Genomic DNA, 6933 nt, shown 5'->3' on the forward strand with positions numbered 1-6933 from the left:
CAAGGATAGACATAGCACATGATGTAGAACAGAGTACAAGGTTATCAACAATGGTTATCAACGTTGTCTCTTGTTTCCTTAAAAAGAATTGTCTATCTCATTAGATATTATAAAGTTGGATAAAACAGTAGAGAACAAGACCAATAAAACTTAGGCATTGTAAACATTACAGGACTTCCAAAGGAGAAAATAGTCAAACCAGAATGGGCATTTTCGTGAATCTTATTGCCTTCAAAGTAGTTGCCTATACCCTCAAACTTGATACTATCATACAGAATGGAACAGAGTCTAATCAGTCAAAACAAGATAGTGGGAGTATTACAGGACTTCAAAACAAGTTAATAGGAAATCGAAAAGAGTTACTATTATATATCCTAATTTTTAAAATTTTTCCCCTTAATTAAAACAAACATAAGAAATAACTAAATAATTTTTTTAAAGAATAAGTAAGAGATTGAGTTACAACAGGACATAACAATATAACAATAGAGGTCAAAGCATGACTGTTTCAGCAACCTAGTGCTTCACCACCAAATAACCCGATTTAATAGTAGTTACCATAGTGTCTGTCTTTTTCCTTGAAATATTTGGATAAGACTTCATATACTATAGCTTCAAATATTTCCATATCAAGAAGCCCAGAATAAAGACTTTTCAATTAATAAGTGAAAAATTTATAAGGCTTCAAGGCCACATAATGGGAAATCATGATTACCACATATTTTTATATATTTGAATCATTACTTACATTAGGGAAATTATTCGGTATACACACATGTGAGATTGATTTATTTCAATTATGAGTATGGTCTCAAGCTGCGCCCATTTATTGATAAATATCTCAATGTGATCCTTCTTTATAGGTGAATAATACTCCCATTGTATAGAAATACCACAACTTTTTTATCCATTCCTCAGTTTATGGACACTTGGGTTGTTTCCAAGATCTGGCGATTACAAATTGTGCTGCTACAAACATAGGTGCACATGTATCACTGTGGTATGATGATTTCAGTTTTTCTGGGAATATGCCTAGAAGTGGAATAGCTGGAATAAATGGGATTTCCAGTCCCAACTTTTTGAGAAATCTCCAGACTGACCTTCACAAAGGTTGTACCAGTCTACACTCCCACCAACAGTGTAGGAGAGTTCCTTTTTCCCCACAGCCACTCCAGCATTTGTTACTGTTGGTTTTCTTGATCCTGGCCATTCTTTCAGGAGTGAGATGGTATCTCAGTGTGGTTTTAATTTGCATTTCTCTAATGACCAATGATGATGAGCATTTTTTCATGTATTTATTTGCCATTTGCATTTCTTCATCTGAGAATTGCGTATTCATCTCAGATGCCCATTTTTGGATTGGATCTTTGAATTTTGGAGGTCTGAGTTTCTTTAATTCTTTATATGTTTTAGACAAGAGTCCCTTGTCTGAGAGAGAGTTCACTAAAATCTTTTCCCAGTTTGTGGGATTTCTTTTCACTATGCTGGAGATTTCTTTTGACATGCAGAAACTTTTTTTTTTTTTTTTTTTTTTTTGGCTTTTTCGTTTTTTTATCGGTACCAGGGATTGAACTCATGACTGCCTGCTTTCAAGGCCGGCGCTTATGCCGCTGAGCTAAATCCCCAGCCCCCAGAAACTTTTTAATAAGAAGTGGTCCCAGTTATTGATTCTGGGAAGTATTTCCCGTGCGGTTTGAGTCCTGTTCATGAATTCTCTACCTACTCCTATGTCTCCAGGGTTTCTACCCAATTTGTCTTTCAATAGATTTAGTGTTTCTGTTTTAATATTCAGATCTTTGACCCATTTAGATTTTAATTTAGTACATGGTGATAGACATGGGTCTAGCGTTAGTTCTCGGCAAATGGAGAGCCAGTTTTTCCAGCACCATTTATTAAAGAGACTGTCGTTCTTCCAGTGAACCTGCTTGGCTCCTTTATCAAAGATAAGGTGGTTGAGTGTGTTTGTAGTTGTGGTTGTATCTTCTAATCTATTCCATTGATCTTCGGCTCTGTTTTGATTCCAATACCATGTTGATTTTACTATTGTTGCTTTGTAGTATAACTTCAAGTCAGGGATTGTGATGCCTCCTGCTTTGTCTTTGCTGCTTAGAATTGCCTTTGCGATTCTAGGTCTCTTCTGGTTCAAGATGAAATGTAGGAGTTATTTCTCTAGATCTATAAGGTATGTTGATGGTATTTCTATTGGGATTGCATTGAATCTGTATAACAGTTTTGGGAGAATGGCCATCTTAACAATGTTTGTTCTTCGTATCCATGAGCAAGGGATGTCTTTCCATTTTCTGAGATCATCTTCATTTTCCTTTTTCAGTGTATTATAATTTTCACTGTATAAGTCTTCCACTTCTTTCGTAAGAGTAATTCCTAAATATTTCACTTTTTGCTTGCTAATGTGAATAGTCCAGTTTCTCTTATTTCCCTCTCTGTGATTTTGTTGTTCATGTATAGGAATGCTATTGATTTCTGAGTACTGATTTCGTATGCAGCCACATTACTGAATTTATTTATTGTATCTAAGAGTCTTTCAATGGAGTTTAGGCGGTCTTCTATGTAGAGTATCATGTCATCTGCAAACAATGATAATTTAACTTCTTCTTTTCCTATCTTTACCCCTTTTATTTCTCTTTCTTGCCTAATTGCTCTGGCTAGTACTTCCAATACTATATTAAATAGGAGTGGTGATAAAGGACATCCTTGTCTTGTGCCTGATTTTCAAGTAAAGGCTTTCAATTTTTGGCCATTTAGTATGATGCTGGCTGTTGGTTTGTCATAAATGGCCTTTATTATATTGAGGTAAAGACCATCTATTCCAATTTTCTGTAAAGTTTTTATCATGAATAAATGTTGGACCTTGTCGAAGGCTTTTTCTGCATGTATAGAAATGATTATGTGATTCTTATTTTTGGCTTTATTGATATGGTGAATTACATTTATTGATTTGCATATGTTGACCCATCCTTGCATTCCTGGGATGAATCCCACTTGGTCTTGGTGTATAATTTTCTTGATGATTTTCTGGATCCTATTTGCCAATATTTTATTGAGGATTTTTGCATCTGTGTTCATTAGGGAGATGGGTCTATAGTTCTCTTTTTTAGTTGGGTCTTTCTCAGGTTTTGGTACTAGAGTCATATTTGCTTCCAGGAATGACTTAGGAAGGATTGCTTCCCTTTCAATTTCATTGAATAGTTTGAGGAGTGTCGGCATTAGATCTTCTTTGTATTTCTTGTAGAATTCTGCAGTGAATCTATCTGGGCCTGGGCTCTTCTTGGTGGGTAAGGACTTAATTACATTTTCAATTTTATTAACAGAGATTGGGTTTTTCAGCAGTTTTACATCCTCTTGATCTAGCTTTGGTACTTCATATGCTTCTAAGAATCTGTTTATTTCTTCTGTGTTATCAAACTTTTGAGAGTAGAGGTTTTCGAAATAGGTGTTGATGATCTTCTATATTTCTATTGGGTCTGTAGTGATTTCACCTTTTTCATTTTTTATTGCATGAATTTGAGCTTTTTCTTCCCTTTTTAAAATAAGGTTGGCTAGGGGCTTAACGATTTTATTTATTCTTTCAAAGAACCAACTCTTTGATTCGTTGATTCTTTGGATTGTTTTCTTAGTCTCTATTGCATTGATTTCTGCTCTGATTTTTATAATTTCCTCTCTTCTTTTGGCTTTGGGCTTCACTTGCTCTTCTTTTTTTAGCTGTTTGAGGTGTAGCATCAAGTTATTTATTTGTATTCGTTCTGTTTTCCTGATGTGGGAACTCAGTGCAATGAATTTTCCTCTCAGGACGGCATTCATGGCATCCCACAGATTCCGGTAAGTTGTATCTGCATTTTCATTTTCTTTTAGGTATTGTTTAATTTCTTCTTTAATTTCTTCTGTGACCCACTGATTACTCAAGAGTGTGTTATTCAGTTTCCATGTGTTTGAGGGATTTCTGCAGTATCTTTTATCATTAATTTCTAATTTCAGAGCGCTATGATCCGATAACATGCAAGGGATGATTTCAGCTCTTTTGCATTTGTTTAAATATGTTCTGTGAGCTAATATATGGTCTATTTTAGAAAATGATCCATGTACTGCTGAGAAGAATGTGTATTCTGATGTTGTTGGGTGGAACATTCTGTATATGTCTATCAAACCCATTTGTTCACAGGTATGATTCAGTTCTGTTATTTCTTTACTCATTTTCTGTCTGGTTGATCTGTCCATTGGTGTCAATGGTATATTAAGGTCTCCTGTTACAATTGTGTTAATGATAATTTGAGTTTTCATTTCTGTTAATAATTGTTTTATATAACTGGGTGCTCTGGAGTTTGGTGCATATATATTTAAGATAGTTATCTCTTCCTCTTGGAGTTTTCACCTTATGAGTATGTAGTGACCTTCTTTGTCCTTTATGGTCATTGTTGGTTTAAAGTTCACGTTGTCTGCAAACAGAATGGCTACTCCTGCCTTTTTTTTGATTCCTGCTGCATGAAGAATTGTTTTCCCTCCTTTGACTTTCAGTCTGTGAGTATCCTTATGGGTTAGATGGGTTTCCTATAAACAGCATATGGTTGGATTTTGTTTCTTGATCCATTCTGCTTGTCTGTTTCTTTTGATTGGTGCATTGAGACCATTTACATTAATGGTTATTACTGTTAAATGCTGGTTAATTGTAGGAATGTTATCTCTCTGCTGTTGCATCTTTATCTTTCTGTTCTGTTTAATTATTTGCTTTGCTTAGTGGTTTTTTCCTTTGTGTATCTAAACTGTCTTTCAATATTCTTTGCAGGGTTGGTTTGGTGTTCATGAAGTTCTTCAGCTGTTCTTTGTCATGGAAGTATCGTATTTCACCATCTATTTTGAATGATAGTTTTGCAGGATATATCAGTCTAGGTTGGAAATCATTTTGCTTTAGGATCTGGAATACTTCACTCTATGCTCTTCTTGACTTTATCGTTTGTGCTGAGAAGTCTGCTGTGATTCTGATAGGTTTTCCTTTATAAGTGATCTGTCTTTTCTCTCTGACAGCTTTTAATAATCTATTCTTGTGTTGGATTTCTGGGATGGTGATTATTATATGTCTGGGTGTAGTTTTATTTTGGTTATGACTATTTGGAGTTCTATATGCTTCACTGATCCTGATGTCAGTTTCTGATCTCATGCTTGGGAAATTTTCAGCTATTACTTCTCTAAATATCCTCTTGACATCCTTTATGTTGTCTCCTTCTTTTTCTTTAATCCCTATCATTCTTATGTTATTCTTCTTTGCATCGTCTTGCAGTTGTTGAATTGTTGTTTCCTGATTCCTTGTTATTTTTAAAAGATCTTTCCTTTCCTGTTCACTAGCTGCAATCCTGTCTTCAAGGTCTGAAATTCTATCTTCACTTTCATTAAGGCGGTTTTTACAACTTTCCGTGGAGTTTTTTATTTCCTGTATATCTCTGTGCATCTGCATTATGTATTCTGTTTGTTTCTTATATTGCTCGTCTAGGGATTCTATCTTTTTGTTTAGTTCCTCCAACTTTTTATCTGTGTTTTCTTTAGATATATTCAGAATCTCTTTCATTTCTTTTATCATTTCTTCTTTTATCTGGGAGATTATTTCAAGTTTGAATTTCTTTAAAGCTTCCTGGAGTTGCTTGTTAATTTCAGTAGCTATTGTGTCCAATATTTGAGGTGAATCACATATATTTTCTTCTATATACATTGCTCCTAGGGTTTCTTGAGATGGGCTGGAGGTTTGAGGTTGTAATTTGGTCTTTCGTTTTGTCATTTTCCTATATTTCTGTGTTTCAAGTATTATTTGAAAGCTTCCTGAGGATCTGTTGGAAATCCCCTTCTATGTTTGTAGCTACTGAGACTCTGGCACCATGCTACCCCAAGCCACTGGGCCTGCAGAACCAATGGCCCTCCTCTGCCTGCTCAGAACTCCGCAGTTCCAGACAAGCTGTGCCTCAGGGACACTGTGCGCCCACCTGCCCCTTTTAAGCTCAACAGCTCTCCAATCGCAGCCAGGATGTGGAGGCAGATGTAGATGCCTCAAACCTACCTCTCCACTTCACTGCACCTGGAAGCCTGGAGGGACCCAAACAGTCTGAGCTCTGGGCAGAGTGCGCTGAGCACTCACCACAGGCTGCAGGGCCTCCGGAACCCATGATGCTCCACCACCCGCCGAGACATCCACAGTCCTCCAGACACACAGGGAGGCCAATGCAGGTGCCCCAGATCCACCCAGGCCCTCCTCTGCACACAGATGGCTAGGTGCGGGAGGCCCAAATAGGCTGGGCTCTGGGGATAGTGTGGGCCCGCCCACCTGTTGGAAGCTCAGCAGTTCTCCAAGTGCAGCCGGGATGGGGAGGTGGATGTAGAGGCCTCAAACCCACTTCTCTACTTCACTGCCCCCAGAAGCCTGAAGGGTCCGGAACAGTCTGGGATTTGGGCAGTGTGTGCTGAGCACTCACCACAGGCTGCGGTGCCTCAGGAACCTGCGATCCCTCCCTGCTTGCTGAGATATACACAGTCCTCCAGACACATGGGGAGGCTGATGCCTCTTTTTTGTTTTAAAAAGAAAACAAAACAAAGCATATCAGTGCAAAATGTTGCCGTTAACACAGGATGTCAAAACAACAGTTTATCAACAGTAGCTACCATAATGTCTCTTCTTTTCTTAGAAATAGTGGTCCATACCTTCTCACACATAATAAGTTAATACAAATCCAAATAGTATAAAAATAATCAGAACACAGGAAGGAGAGTCTTCAGGGCTAACAAAACCATACACTAGGATATCAATAATGAGTGCCATAATGTCTCTTGTTTTCTTCAAATTAGATGTCCGTACCTTTATAGATATTGAAATCAAATAATTGAAAACAAAATTACACAAATCAAAACCAAGAATAAAATGATTATTGCACTTCAACA

The sequence above is a fragment of the Cavia porcellus genome, unplaced genomic scaffold (assembly GCF_034190915.1).
Source record: "Cavia porcellus strain 051 isolate PalLab524CR breed Dunkin Hartley unplaced genomic scaffold, mCavPor4.1 scaffold_3, whole genome shotgun sequence".
Lineage (NCBI taxonomy): Eukaryota > Metazoa > Chordata > Mammalia > Rodentia > Caviidae > Cavia > Cavia porcellus.